Source organism: Mytilus edulis, unplaced genomic scaffold, assembly GCF_963676685.1.
Source record: "Mytilus edulis unplaced genomic scaffold, xbMytEdul2.2 SCAFFOLD_501, whole genome shotgun sequence".
NCBI lineage: Eukaryota > Metazoa > Mollusca > Bivalvia > Mytilida > Mytilidae > Mytilus > Mytilus edulis.
The window spans coordinates 22,233-36,681 of record NW_027268020.1 but is presented as its reverse complement, the minus strand read 5'-3'; the positions used below and the strand labels follow the sequence as shown (position 1 = coordinate 36,681).

Genomic DNA, 14,449 nt, shown 5'->3' with positions numbered 1-14,449 from the left:
TTATTTTTCAATACCCATCTGCATGGTGAAATATTTTTACGTGAAATACATGCAAGTCAAGTTATATACACTTAAGAATTCCACTCCTTCCACATGCATGTGGCTACATATATATATTTTTTTTTTAAATTAGGTCGTCTGTGATAATATGGTATCCGCCTTTTGTCGTCATTTGAAATCGCCTCTTTCTTTTTGACCAGGGCTTATATGATTCACTATTTTTCTGAAAGAATTCTGATTAGCAAAAATTCATTATAGCAAAAACAAATAATAAACAATAAATACTAATTATAGCTTGTAAAGTTCCAGTAAAAAATTCGAATATTTGAAACGTCTTTCATCTCGGTCAAGGAAGTCCCGCTTTCGAAGTTTGCCATCTTTGTGTGCTTTCATATCGAAGGCAAAATCTAAATTTTTGGGAAGTCTCTTTATTTCTACGTATATCTGAAAGCAAAAACATATAAAGAAATGATTTTACTACAAAGGTATATCATTTTTACGGCACAATCTAGTTTTTGTGAAATAATACAACACGTTTTCTGATGAAGAATCGCACGAGAGAAATTGACAAGTTGTACATTAATCGTAAATATTTCTTTACTCGTGGTATTTTGTTTAATTCTTATGACATATTCTGAAAGAAAAATTCCTGCTGAAGATTTTCGTGTATGATTTATATATCAAAACGTACAATTTATTTGAAACAAATGATTAAAACTTGTCGAACAAGCACACAGATTTTCTTGTCGATCTGTTTGAATTAGATTGTCATGAAAGTTTAAGGGTGCTCTCGTCGAGGTCCGCGTTAGATAGATAATTACACTATGTCAGTGAGGTTTGGAAAACATTGTAATCTGTCGTTCATTCGCACACATCGTTCAACAACCAAAACCGCAAAATGTCAGACGCACCAGCACCAGTAGTAAAGACCCCAGCTAAGTCACCAAAGAAGAAAGTTGCAGCTAAACCAAAGAAAGTAGCTACTCATCCAAAATACAGCGAGATGGTCGGAAAGGCTATATCTGCTTTGAAAGAGCGTGGAGGCTCCAGCCGTCAAGCCATCCTTAAGTATATCTTAGCAAACTTCAGCGTTGGTAGCGATGCAAAAACAGTAAACACTCACTTGAAGTTAGCTCTGAAATCAGGAGTGAAGAGCAATAGCTTGAAACAGTCGAAGGGTACCGGCGCTTCTGGAAGCTTTAAGATTGGGGAAGTGGCTAAACCAGCTAAGAAACCAGCAAAGAAAGTAGTTAAACCTAAAGCCGCCAAGCCAAAGAAGGCAAAGACACCTACCAAAAAGACTGCCGCAAAGAAACCTGCAGCAAAGAAACCAGCAGGTGAAAAGAAAGCAGCTAAACCAAAAGCAAAGAAACCAGCTGCAAAGAAACCTGCTGCAAAACCTGCTGCCAAATCTGCAAAGAAAGCCACAAAATCTCCCAAGAAGACAAAGGCTGCAGCTAAACCAAAGAAGGCAAAGACACCAAAGAAGAAGTAAATAAAGGAAGCATCCTGATGCTTTTAAAGCTTAAACAGCCCTTTTAAGGGCTACCAAAATTTTTCAAAAAGAGTCTGAAATTGTTGCATGGTATTAGTCACAAATAAAATATAGCTTGTCCCATATTCTAAATCTCTCTGTCTTCTCTGCAATTTTTTTCTACTATAAAGTCCATGTGTACTTGCCTAGTTTTACTATCTTCCACTCTCTGGATCGTGCAGTAAGTGTTTAGTTTTGCTTCTATCTTAAACCTGAAATTTTTTTTTATACAAATTCTAGATCTGTTCAAAATTGCTACTTCCTAACTTTATATATCAAACATTTTGACACTTCTGTGTCTACGACCATATCACGTTGAAAACACCGGTTCTCGTCCGATCACCGAAGTTAAGCAACGTCGAGCCCGGTTAGTACTTGGATGGGTGACCGCCTGGGAATACCGGGTGTTGTAGACATTTTTTGTACCTATAATTTTGCATTTCTACCAAACAATTAATGTAAAGTTTTGCTTCTGAAAAAATCTGTTTTATATAAATTTCTTTTCAAAAATGCTACTACCTAACCTTATATATCAAAAATTTTAACACTTCTGTGTCTACGACCATATCACGTTGAAAACACCGGTTCTCGTCCGATCACCGAAGTTAAGCAACGTCGAGCCCGGTTAGTACTTGGATGGGTGACCGCCTGGGAATACCGGGTGTTGTAGACATTTTTTTACTTATAATTTTGCATTCCTACCAAACATAATTGTTCTATGATTTTTTTTACTAATTTACTTGGATGTAATATTCAACATATCTAGCTATCAATGAATGAAGAAAACAGAAAATAAATCATTCATAAATTTATTTATTTTTCAATACCCATCTGCATGGTGAAATATTTTTACGTGAAATACATGCAAGTCAAGTTATATACACTTAAGAATTCCACTCCTTCCACATGCATGTGGCTACATATATATATTTTTTTTTTAAATTAGGTCGTCTGTGATAATATGGTATCCGCCTTTTGTCGTCATTTGAAATCGCCTCTTTCTTTTTGACCAGGGCTTATATGATTCACTATTTTTCTGAAAGAATTCTGATTAGCAAAAATTCATTATAGCAAAAACAAATAATAAACAATAAATACTAATTATAGCTTGTAAAGTTCCAGTAAAAAATTCGAATATTTGAAACGTCTTTCATCTCGGTCAAGGAAGTCCCGCTTTCGAAGTTTGCCATCTTTGTGTGCTTTCATATCGAAGGCAAAATCTAAATTTTTGGGAAGTCTCTTTATTTCTACGTATATCTGAAAGCAAAAACATATAAAGAAATGATTTTACTACAAAGGTATATCATTTTTACGGCACAATCTAGTTTTTGTGAAATAATACAACACGTTTTCTGATGAAGAATCGCACGAGAGAAATTGACAAGTTGTACATTAATCGTAAATATTTCTTTACTCGTGGTATTTTGTTTAATTCTTATGACATATTCTGAAAGAAAAATTCCTGCTGAAGATTTTCGTGTATGATTTATATATCAAAACGTACAATTTATTTGAAACAAATGATTAAAACTTGTCGAACAAGCACACAGATTTTCTTGTCGATCTGTTTGAATTAGATTGTCATGAAAGTTTAAGGGTGCTCTCGTCGAGGTCCGCGTTAGATAGATAATTACACTATGTCAGTGAGGTTAGCCGACCGTGCAAGGGCTGTATAGCCAGTCAAGGTCGTTAAAAACTTCCATTTGTTGTTTGGAAAACATTGTAATCTGTCGTTCATTCGCACACATCGTTCAACAACCAAAACCGCAAAATGTCAGACGCACCAGCACCAGTAGTAAAGACCCCAGCTAAGTCACCAAAGAAGAAAGTTGCAGCTAAACCAAAGAAAGTAGCTACTCATCCAAAATACAGCGAGATGGTCGGAAAGGCTATATCTGCTTTGAAAGAGCGTGGAGGCTCCAGCCGTCAAGCCATCCTTAAGTATATCTTAGCAAACTTCAGCGTTGGTAGCGATGCAAAAACAGTAAACACTCACTTGAAGTTAGCTCTGAAATCAGGAGTGAAGAGCAATAGCTTGAAACAGTCGAAGGGTACCGGCGCTTCTGGAAGCTTTAAGATTGGGGAAGTGGCTAAACCAGCTAAGAAACCAGCAAAGAAAGTAGTTAAACCTAAAGCCGCCAAGCCAAAGAAGGCAAAGACACCTACCAAAAAGACTGCCGCAAAGAAACCTGCAGCAAAGAAACCAGCAGGTGAAAAGAAAGCAGCTAAACCAAAAGCAAAGAAACCAGCTGCAAAGAAACCTGCTGCAAAACCTGCTGCCAAATCTGCAAAGAAAGCCACAAAATCTCCCAAGAAGACAAAGGCTGCAGCTAAACCAAAGAAGGCAAAGACACCAAAGAAGAAGTAAATAAAGGAAGCATCCTGATGCTTTTAAAGCTTAAACAGCCCTTTTAAGGGCTACCAAAATTTTTCAAAAAGAGTCTGAAATTGTTGCATGGTATTAGTCACAAATAAAATATAGCTTGTCCCATATTCTAAATCTCTCTGTCTTCTCTGCAATTTTTTTCTACTATAAAGTCCATGTGTACTTGCCTAGTTTTACTATCTTCCACTCTCTGGATCGTGCAGTAAGTGTTTAGTTTTGCTTCTATCTTAAACCTGAAATTTTTTTTTATACAAATTCTAGATCTGTTCAAAATTGCTACTTCCTAACTTTATATATCAAACATTTTGACACTTCTGTGTCTACGACCATATCACGTTGAAAACACCGGTTCTCGTCCGATCACCGAAGTTAAGCAACGTCGAGCCCGGTTAGTACTTGGATGGGTGACCGCCTGGGAATACCGGGTGTTGTAGACATTTTTTGTACCTATAATTTTGCATTTCTACCAAACAATTAATGTAAAGTTTTGCTTCTGAAAAATCTGTTTTATATAAATTTCTTTTCAAAAATGCTACTACCTAACCTTATATATCAAAAATTTTAACACTTCTGTGTCTACGACCATATCACGTTGAAAACACCGGTTCTCGTCCGATCACCGAAGTTAAGCAACGTCGAGCCCGGTTAGTACTTGGATGGGTGACCGCCTGGGAATACCGGGTGTTGTAGACATTTTTTTACTTATAATTTTGCATTCCTACCAAACATAATTGTTCTATGATTTTTTTTACTAATTTACTTGGATGTAATATTCAACATATCTAGCTATCAATGAATGAAGAAAACAGAAAATAAATCATTCATAAATTTATTTATTTTTCAATACCCATCTGCATGGTGAAATATTTTTACGTGAAATACATGCAAGTCAAGTTATATACACTTAAGAATTCCACTCCTTCCACATGCATGTGGCTACATATATATATTTTTTTTTAAATTAGGTCGTCTGTGATAATATGGTATCCGCCTTTTGTCGTCATTTGAAATCGCCTCTTTCTTTTTGACCAGGGCTTATATGATTCACTATTTTTCTGAAAGAATTCTGATTAGCAAAAATTCATTATAGCAAAAACAAATAATAAACAATAAATACTAATTATAGCTTGTAAAGTTCCAGTAAAAAATTCGAATATTTGAAACGTCTTTCATCTCGGTCAAGGAAGTCCCGCTTTCGAAGTTTGCCATCTTTGTGTGCTTTCATATCGAAGGCAAAATCTAAATTTTTGGGAAGTCTCTTTATTTCTACGTATATCTGAAAGCAAAAACATATAAAGAAATGATTTTACTACAAAGGTATATCATTTTTACGGCACAATCTAGTTTTTGTGAAATAATACAACACGTTTTCTGATGAAGAATCGCACGAGAGAAATTGACAAGTTGTACATTAATCGTAAATATTTCTTTACTCGTGGTATTTTGTTTAATTCTTATGACATATTCTGAAAGAAAAATTCCTGCTGAAGATTTTCGTGTATGATTTATATATCAAAACGTACAATTTATTTGAAACAAATGATTAAAACTTGTCGAACAAGCACACAGATTTTCTTGTCGATCTGTTTGAATTAGATTGTCATGAAAGTTTAAGGGTGCTCTCGTCGAGGTCCGCGTTAGATAGATAATTACACTATGTCAGTGAGGTTTGGAAAACATTGTAATCTGTCGTTCATTCGCACACATCGTTCAACAACCAAAACCGCAAAATGTCAGACGCACCAGCACCAGTAGTAAAGACCCCAGCTAAGTCACCAAAGAAGAAAGTTGCAGCTAAACCAAAGAAAGTAGCTACTCATCCAAAATACAGCGAGATGGTCGGAAAGGCTATATCTGCTTTGAAAGAGCGTGGAGGCTCCAGCCGTCAAGCCATCCTTAAGTATATCTTAGCAAACTTCAGCGTTGGTAGCGATGCAAAAACAGTAAACACTCACTTGAAGTTAGCTCTGAAATCAGGAGTGAAGAGCAATAGCTTGAAACAGTCGAAGGGTACCGGCGCTTCTGGAAGCTTTAAGATTGGGGAAGTGGCTAAACCAGCTAAGAAACCAGCAAAGAAAGTAGTTAAACCTAAAGCCGCCAAGCCAAAGAAGGCAAAGACACCTACCAAAAAGACTGCCGCAAAGAAACCTGCAGCAAAGAAACCAGCAGGTGAAAAGAAAGCAGCTAAACCAAAAGCAAAGAAACCAGCTGCAAAGAAACCTGCTGCAAAACCTGCTGCCAAATCTGCAAAGAAAGCCACAAAATCTCCCAAGAAGACAAAGGCTGCAGCTAAACCAAAGAAGGCAAAGACACCAAAGAAGAAGTAAATAAAGGAAGCATCCTGATGCTTTTAAAGCTTAAACAGCCCTTTTAAGGGCTACCAAAATTTTTCAAAAAGAGTCTGAAATTGTTGCATGGTATTAGTCACAAATAAAATATAGCTTGTCCCATATTCTAAATCTCTCTGTCTTCTCTGCAATTTTTTTCTACTATAAAGTCCATGTGTACTTGCCTAGTTTTACTATCTTCCACTCTCTGGATCGTGCAGTAAGTGTTTAGTTTTGCTTCTATCTTAAACCTGAAATTTTTTTTTATACAAATTCTAGATCTGTTCAAAATTGCTACTTCCTAACTTTATATATCAAACATTTTGACACTTCTGTGTCTACGACCATATCACGTTGAAAACACCGGTTCTCGTCCGATCACCGAAGTTAAGCAACGTCGAGCCCGGTTAGTACTTGGATGGGTGACCGCCTGGGAATACCGGGTGTTGTAGACATTTTTTGTACCTATAATTTTGCATTTCTACCAAACAATTAATGTAAAGTTTTGCTTCTGAAAAAATCTGTTTTATATAAATTTCTTTTCAAAAATGCTACTACCTAACCTTATATATCAAAAATTTTAACACTTCTGTGTCTACGACCATATCACGTTGAAAACACCGGTTCTCGTCCGATCACCGAAGTTAAGCAACGTCGAGCCCGGTTAGTACTTGGATGGGTGACCGCCTGGGAATACCGGGTGTTGTAGACATTTTTTTACTTATAATTTTGCATTCCTACCAAACATAATTGTTCTATGATTTTTTTTACTAATTTACTTGGATGTAATATTCAACATATCTAGCTATCAATGAATGAAGAAAACAGAAAATAAATCATTCATAAATTTATTTATTTTTCAATACCCATCTGCATGGTGAAATATTTTTACGTGAAATACATGCAAGTCAAGTTATATACACTTAAGAATTCCACTCCTTCCACATGCATGTGGCTACATATATATATTTTTTTTTAAAATTAGGTCGTCTGTGATAATATGGTATCCGCCTTTTGTCGTCATTTGAAATCGCCTCTTTCTTTTTGACCAGGGCTTATATGATTCACTATTTTTCTGAAAGAATTCTGATTAGCAAAAATTCATTATAGCAAAAACAAATAATAAACAATAAATACTAATTATAGCTTGTAAAGTTCCAGTAAAAAATTCGAATATTTGAAACGTCTTTCATCTCGGTCAAGGAAGTCCCGCTTTCGAAGTTTGCCATCTTTGTGTGCTTTCATATCGAAGGCAAAATCTAAATTTTTGGGAAGTCTCTTTATTTCTACGTATATCTGAAAGCAAAAACATATAAAGAAATGATTTTACTACAAAGGTATATCATTTTTACGGCACAATCTAGTTTTTGTGAAATAATACAACACGTTTTCTGATGAAGAATCGCACGAGAGAAATTGACAAGTTGTACATTAATCGTAAATATTTCTTTACTCGTGGTATTTTGTTTAATTCTTATGACATATTCTGAAAGAAAAATTCCTGCTGAAGATTTTCGTGTATGATTTATATATCAAAACGTACAATTTATTTGAAACAAATGATTAAAACTTGTCGAACAAGCACACAGATTTTCTTGTCGATCTGTTTGAATTAGATTGTCATGAAAGTTTAAGGGTGCTCTCGTCGAGGTCCGCGTTAGATAGATAATTACACTATGTCAGTGAGGTTTGGAAAACATTGTAATCTGTCGTTCATTCGCACACATCGTTCAACAACCAAAACCGCAAAATGTCAGACGCACCAGCACCAGTAGTAAAGACCCCAGCTAAGTCACCAAAGAAGAAAGTTGCAGCTAAACCAAAGAAAGTAGCTACTCATCCAAAATACAGCGAGATGGTCGGAAAGGCAATATCTGCTTTGAAAGAGCGTGGAGGCTCCAGCCGTCAAGCCATCCTTAAGTATATCTTAGCAAACTTCAGCGTTGGTAGCGATGCAAAAACAGTAAACACTCACTTGAAGTTAGCTCTGAAATCAGGAGTGAAGAGCAATAGCTTGAAACAGTCGAAGGGTACCGGCGCTTCTGGAAGCTTTAAGATTGGGGAAGTGGCTAAACCAGCTAAGAAACCAGCAAAGAAAGTAGTTAAACCTAAAGCCGCCAAGCCAAAGAAGGCAAAGACACCTACCAAAAAGACTGCCGCAAAGAAACCTGCAGCAAAGAAACCAGCAGGTGAAAAGAAAGCAGCTAAACCAAAAGCAAAGAAACCAGCTGCAAAGAAACCTGCTGCAAAACCTGCTGCCAAATCTGCAAAGAAAGCCACAAAATCTCCCAAGAAGACAAAGGCTGCAGCTAAACCAAAGAAGGCAAAGACACCAAAGAAGAAGTAAATAAAGGAAGCATCCTGATGCTTTTAAAGCTTAAACAGCCCTTTTAAGGGCTACCAAAATTTTTCAAAAAGAGTCTGAAATTGTTGCATGGTATTAGTCACAAATAAAATATAGCTTGTCCCATATTCTAAATCTCTCTGTCTTCTCTGCAATTTTTTTCTACTATAAAGTCCATGTGTACTTGCCTAGTTTTACTATCTTCCACTCTCTGGATCGTGCAGTAAGTGTTTAGTTTTGCTTCTATCTTAAACCTGAAATTTTTTTTTATACAAATTCTAGATCTGTTCAAAATTGCTACTTCCTAACTTTATATATCAAACATTTTGACACTTCTGTGTCTACGACCATATCACGTTGAAAACACCGGTTCTCGTCCGATCACCGAAGTTAAGCAACGTCGAGCCCGGTTAGTACTTGGATGGGTGACCGCCTGGGAATACCGGGTGTTGTAGACATTTTTTGTACCTATAATTTTGCATTTCTACCAAACAATTAATGTAAAGTTTTGCTTCTGAAAAAATCTGTTTTATATAAATTTCTTTTCAAAAATGCTACTACCTAACCTTATATATCAAAAATTTTAACACTTCTGTGTCTACGACCATATCACGTTGAAAACACCGGTTCTCGTCCGATCACCGAAGTTAAGCAACGTCGAGCCCGGTTAGTACTTGGATGGGTGACCGCCTGGGAATACCGGGTGTTGTAGACATTTTTTTACTTATAATTTTGCATTCCTACCAAACATAATTGTTCTATGATTTTTTTTACTAATTTACTTGGATGTAATATTCAACATATCTAGCTATCAATGAATGAAGAAAACAGAAAATAAATCATTCATAAATTTATTTATTTTTCAATACCCATCTGCATGGTGAAATATTTTTACGTGAAATACATGCAAGTCAAGTTATATACACTTAAGAATTCCACTCCTTCCACATGCATGTGGCTACATATATATATTTTTTTTTTTAATTAGGTCGTCTGTGATAATATGGTATCCGCCTTTTGTCGTCATTTGAAATCGCCTCTTTCTTTTTGACCAGGGCTTATATGATTCACTATTTTTCTGAAAGAATTCTGATTAGCAAAAATTCATTATAGCAAAAACAAATAATAAACAATAAATACTAATTATAGCTTGTAAAGTTCCAGTAAAAAATTCGAATATTTGAAACGTCTTTCATCTCGGTCAAGGAAGTCCCGCTTTCGAAGTTTGCCATCTTTGTGTGCTTTCATATCGAAGGCAAAATCTAAATTTTTGGGAAGTCTCTTTATTTCTACGTATATCTGAAAGCAAAAACATATAAAGAAATGATTTTACTACAAAGGTATATCATTTTTACGGCACAATCTAGTTTTTGTGAAATAATACAACACGTTTTCTGATGAAGAATCGCACGAGAGAAATTGACAAGTTGTACATTAATCGTAAATATTTCTTTACTCGTGGTATTTTGTTTAATTCTTATGACATATTCTGAAAGAAAAATTCCTGCTGAAGATTTTCGTGTATGATTTATATATCAAAACGTACAATTTATTTGAAACAAATGATTAAAACTTGTCGAACAAGCACACAGATTTTCTTGTCGATCTGTTTGAATTAGATTGTCATGAAAGTTTAAGGGTGCTCTCGTCGAGGTCCGCGTTAGATAGATAATTACACTATGTCAGTGAGGTTTGGAAAACATTGTAATCTGTCGTTCATTCGCACACATCGTTCAACAACCAAAACCGCAAAATGTCAGACGCACCAGCACCAGTAGTAAAGACCCCAGCTAAGTCACCAAAGAAGAAAGTTGCAGCTAAACCAAAGAAAGTAGCTACTCATCCAAAATACAGCGAGATGGTCGGAAAGGCTATATCTGCTTTGAAAGAGCGTGGAGGCTCCAGCCGTCAAGCCATCCTTAAGTATATCTTAGCAAACTTCAGCGTTGGTAGCGATGCAAAAACAGTAAACACTCACTTGAAGTTAGCTCTGAAATCAGGAGTGAAGAGCAATAGCTTGAAACAGTCGAAGGGTACCGGCGCTTCTGGAAGCTTTAAGATTGGGGAAGTGGCTAAACCAGCTAAGAAACCAGCAAAGAAAGTAGTTAAACCTAAAGCCGCCAAGCCAAAGAAGGCAAAGACACCTACCAAAAAGACTGCCGCAAAGAAACCTGCAGCAAAGAAACCAGCAGGTGAAAAGAAAGCAGCTAAACCAAAAGCAAAGAAACCAGCTGCAAAGAAACCTGCTGCAAAACCTGCTGCCAAATCTGCAAAGAAAGCCCCAAAATCTCCCAAGAAGACAAAGGCTGCAGCTAAACCAAAGAAGGCAAAGACACCAAAGAAGAAGTAAATAAAGGAAGCATCCTGATGCTTTTAAAGCTTAAACAGCCCTTTTAAGGGCTACCAAAATTTTTCAAAAAGAGTCTGAAATTGTTGCATGGTATTAGTCACAAATAAAATATAGCTTGTCCCATATTCTAAATCTCTCTGTCTTCTCTGCAATTTTTTTCTACTATAAAGTCCATGTGTACTTGCCTAGTTTTACTATCTTCCACTCTCTGGATCGTGCAGTAAGTGTTTAGTTTTGCTTCTATCTTAAACCTGAAATTTTTTTTTATACAAATTCTAGATCTGTTCAAAATTGCTACTTCCTAACTTTATATATCAAACATTTTGACACTTCTGTGTCTACGACCATATCACGTTGAAAACACCGGTTCTCGTCCGATCACCGAAGTTAAGCAACGTCGAGCCAGGTTAGTACTTGGATGGGTGACCGCCTGGGAATACCGGGTGTTGTAGACATTTTTTGTACCTATAATTTTGCATTTCTACCAAACAATTAATGTAAAGTTTTGCTTCTGAAAAAATCTGTTTTATATAAATTTCTTTTCAAAAATGCTACTACCTAACCTTATATATCAAAAATTTTAACACTTCTGTGTCTACGACCATATCACGTTGAAAACACCGGTTCTCGTCCGATCACCGAAGTTAAGCAACGTCGAGCCCGGTTAGTACTTGGATGGGTGACCGCCTGGGAATACCGGGTGTTGTAGACATTTTTTTACTTATAATTTTGCATTCCTACCAAACATAATTGTTCTATGATTTTTTTTACTAATTTACTTGGATGTAATATTCAACATATCTAGCTATCAATGAATGAAGAAAACAGAAAATAAATCATTCATAAATTTATTTATTTTTCAATACCCATCTGCATGGTGAAATATTTTTACGTGAAATACATGCAAGTCAAGTTATATACACTTAAGAATTCCACTCCTTCCACATGCATGTGGCTACATATATATTTTTTTTTTTAAATTAGGTCGTCTGTGATAATATGGTATCCGCCATTTGTCGTCATTTGAAATCGCCTCTTTCTTTTTGACCAGGGCTTATATGATTCACTATTTTTCTGAAAGAATTCTGATTAGCAAAAATTCATTATAGCAAAAACAAATAATAAACAATAAATACTAATTATAGCTTGTAAAGTTCCAGTAAAAAATTCGAATATTTGAAACGTCTTTCATCTCGGTCAAGGAAGTCCCGCTTTCGAAGTTTGCCATCTTTGTGTGCTTTCATATCGAAGGCAAAATCTAAATTTTTGGGAAGTCTCTTTATTTCTACGTATATCTGAAAGCAAAAACATATAAAGAAATGATTTTACTACAAAGGTATATCATTTTTACGGCACAATCTAGTTTTTGTGAAATAATACAACACGTTTTCTGATGAAGAATCGCACGAGAGAAATTGACAAGTTGTACATTAATCGTAAATATTTCTTTACTCGTGGTATTTTGTTTAATTCTTATGACATATTCTGAAAGAAAAATTCCTGCTGAAGATTTTCGTGTATGATTTATATATCAAAACGTACAATTTATTTGAAACAAATGATTAAAACTTGTCGAACAAGCACACAGATTTTCTTGTCGATCTGTTTGAATTAGATTGTCATGAAAGTTTAAGGGTGCTCTCGTCGAGGTCCGCGTTAGATAGATAATTACACTATGTCAGTGAGGTTTGGAAAAAAAACATCACAGTCACGTCTCAGTCCTTACAGCTGAACGGACGTGCTGGGTCAGCTCTCCTTTACCCGCTATCTTCGATGAGGGTTTATTGCTAGATGGTCAACGACATACTACTAAGATGACAGAAACCAATCCATGCCGTACAGAGAGACGTAGTAGTAGGCGTACCCGCGTTAACATGCCTCCAAAACCATTGTCTATTATGGGGAGTGTCATGCCGATTAACGTCCGAGGGCTGTATCCTAGGCTGTTGGGTGATACGACCTACATTTCACTGCCTCAGGGCTTTGGTCCTGATAACGCTTCCTGTCATCTTAGAACTACGTCCACGATTCATCTACCAGTACTCCATCATCGAGGCTAGCGGGCTGCCAAGCTGACCAAACTGGCCCTGAAAGCAGCCGTTGTGAAGTAAAGAAAACAACAAAAATAGTCAAAAAGTAAAATCAACTCACCAAAACCAAGATGGCGGCCTCCATTCGGCGTCCTTTGCTACCCGTTCCTGACCCACGGCACAAAATATTTAAATGCTCACCAATCGTCTTCGGGCACCGAGCCGACCGTGCGAGGGCTGAAAAGCCAGTCAAGGTCGTTAAACACTTCCATATATATATATGTTTGGAAAACATTGTAATCTGTCGTTCATTCGCACACATCGTTCAACAACCAAAACCGCAAAATGTCAGCACCAGTAGTAAAGACCCCAGCTAAGTCACCAAAGAAGAAAGTTGCAGCTAAACCAAAGAAAGTAGCTACTCATCCAAAATACAGCGAGATGGTCGGAAAGGCTATATCTGCTTTGAAAGAGCGTGGAGGCTCCAGCCGTCAAGCCATCCTTAAGTATATCTTAGCAAACTTCAGCGTTGGTAGCGATGCAAAAACAGTAAACACTCACTTGAAGTTAGCTCTGAAATCAGGAGTGAAGAGCAATAGCTTGAAACAGTCGAAGGGTACCGGCGCTTCTGGAAGCTTTAAGATTGGGGAAGTGGCTAAACCAGCTAAGAAACCAGCAAAGAAAGTAGTTAAACCTAAAGCCGCCAAGCCAAAGAAGGCAAAGACACCTACCAAAAAGACTGCCGCAAAGAAACCTGCAGCAAAGAAACCAGCAGGTGAAAAGAAAGCAGCTAAACCAAAAGCAAAGAAACCAGCTGCAAAGAAACCTGCTGCAAAACCTGCTGCCAAATCTGCAAAGAAAGCCATAAAATCTCCCAAGAAGACAAAGGCTGCAGCTAAACCAAAGAAGGCAAAGACACCAAAGAAGAAGTAAATAAAGGAAGCATCCTGATGCTTTTAAAGCTTAAACAGCCCTTTTAAGGGCTACCAAAATTTTTCAAAAAGAGTCTGAAATTGTTGCATGGTATTAGTCACAAATAAAATATAGCTTGTCCCATATTCTAAATCTCTCTGTCTTCTCTGCAATTTTTTTCTACTATAAAGTCCATGTGTACTTGCCTAGTTTTACTATCTTCCACTCTCTGGATCGTGCAGTAAGTGTTTAGTTTTGCTTCTATCTTAAACCTGAAATTTTTTTTATACAAATTCTAGATCTGTTCAAAATTGCTACTTCCTAACTTTATATATCAAACATTTTGACACTTCTGTGTCTACGACCATATCACGTTGAAAACACCGGTTCTCGTCCGATCACCGAAGTTAAGCAACGTCGAGCCCGGTTAGTACTTGGATGGGTGACCGCCTGGGAATACCGGGTGTTGTAGACATTTTTTGTACCTATAATTTTGCATTTCTACCAAACAATTAATGTAAAGTTTTGCTTCTGAAAAAATCTGTTTTATATAAATTTCTTTTCAA

General features: G+C 36.5%; 11 non-coding genes across 11 annotated transcripts; all 11 read left to right on the top strand.

Annotated features, from left to right (window-relative positions):
* The first annotated feature begins 1,831 nt into the window (after window positions 1-1,831).
* Window positions 1,832-1,950, top strand: LOC139506637 (5S ribosomal RNA). The gene has a single exon (XR_011660289.1). It is a non-coding gene; the product is annotated as a 5S ribosomal RNA (ribosomal RNA).
* Window positions 1,951-2,088: 138 nt separating this feature from the next.
* On the top strand, window positions 2,089-2,207 carry LOC139506636 (5S ribosomal RNA). Its single transcript, XR_011660288.1, has one exon. It is a non-coding gene; the product is annotated as a 5S ribosomal RNA (ribosomal RNA).
* Window positions 2,208-4,238: 2,031 nt separating this feature from the next.
* Window positions 4,239-4,357, top strand: LOC139506635 (5S ribosomal RNA). Its single transcript, XR_011660287.1, has one exon. It is a non-coding gene; the product is annotated as a 5S ribosomal RNA (ribosomal RNA).
* A 137-nt stretch (window positions 4,358-4,494) lies between these two features.
* On the top strand, window positions 4,495-4,613 carry LOC139506634 (5S ribosomal RNA). The gene has a single exon (XR_011660286.1). It is a non-coding gene; the product is annotated as a 5S ribosomal RNA (ribosomal RNA).
* Window positions 4,614-6,583: 1,970 nt separating this feature from the next.
* Window positions 6,584-6,702, top strand: LOC139506633 (5S ribosomal RNA). The gene has a single exon (XR_011660285.1). It is a non-coding gene; the product is annotated as a 5S ribosomal RNA (ribosomal RNA).
* Window positions 6,703-6,840: 138 nt separating this feature from the next.
* LOC139506632 (5S ribosomal RNA) lies at window positions 6,841-6,959 on the top strand. Its single transcript, XR_011660284.1, has one exon. It is a non-coding gene; the product is annotated as a 5S ribosomal RNA (ribosomal RNA).
* A 1,971-nt stretch (window positions 6,960-8,930) lies between these two features.
* Window positions 8,931-9,049, top strand: LOC139506631 (5S ribosomal RNA). Its single transcript, XR_011660283.1, has one exon. It is a non-coding gene; the product is annotated as a 5S ribosomal RNA (ribosomal RNA).
* A 138-nt stretch (window positions 9,050-9,187) lies between these two features.
* Window positions 9,188-9,306, top strand: LOC139506630 (5S ribosomal RNA). The gene has a single exon (XR_011660282.1). It is a non-coding gene; the product is annotated as a 5S ribosomal RNA (ribosomal RNA).
* A 1,971-nt stretch (window positions 9,307-11,277) lies between these two features.
* On the top strand, window positions 11,278-11,396 carry LOC139506615 (5S ribosomal RNA). Its single transcript, XR_011660268.1, has one exon. It is a non-coding gene; the product is annotated as a 5S ribosomal RNA (ribosomal RNA).
* Window positions 11,397-11,534: 138 nt separating this feature from the next.
* Window positions 11,535-11,653, top strand: LOC139506629 (5S ribosomal RNA). The gene has a single exon (XR_011660281.1). It is a non-coding gene; the product is annotated as a 5S ribosomal RNA (ribosomal RNA).
* Window positions 11,654-14,239: 2,586 nt separating this feature from the next.
* LOC139506628 (5S ribosomal RNA) lies at window positions 14,240-14,358 on the top strand. Its single transcript, XR_011660280.1, has one exon. It is a non-coding gene; the product is annotated as a 5S ribosomal RNA (ribosomal RNA).
* The last annotated feature ends 91 nt before the right edge of the window (window positions 14,359-14,449 follow it).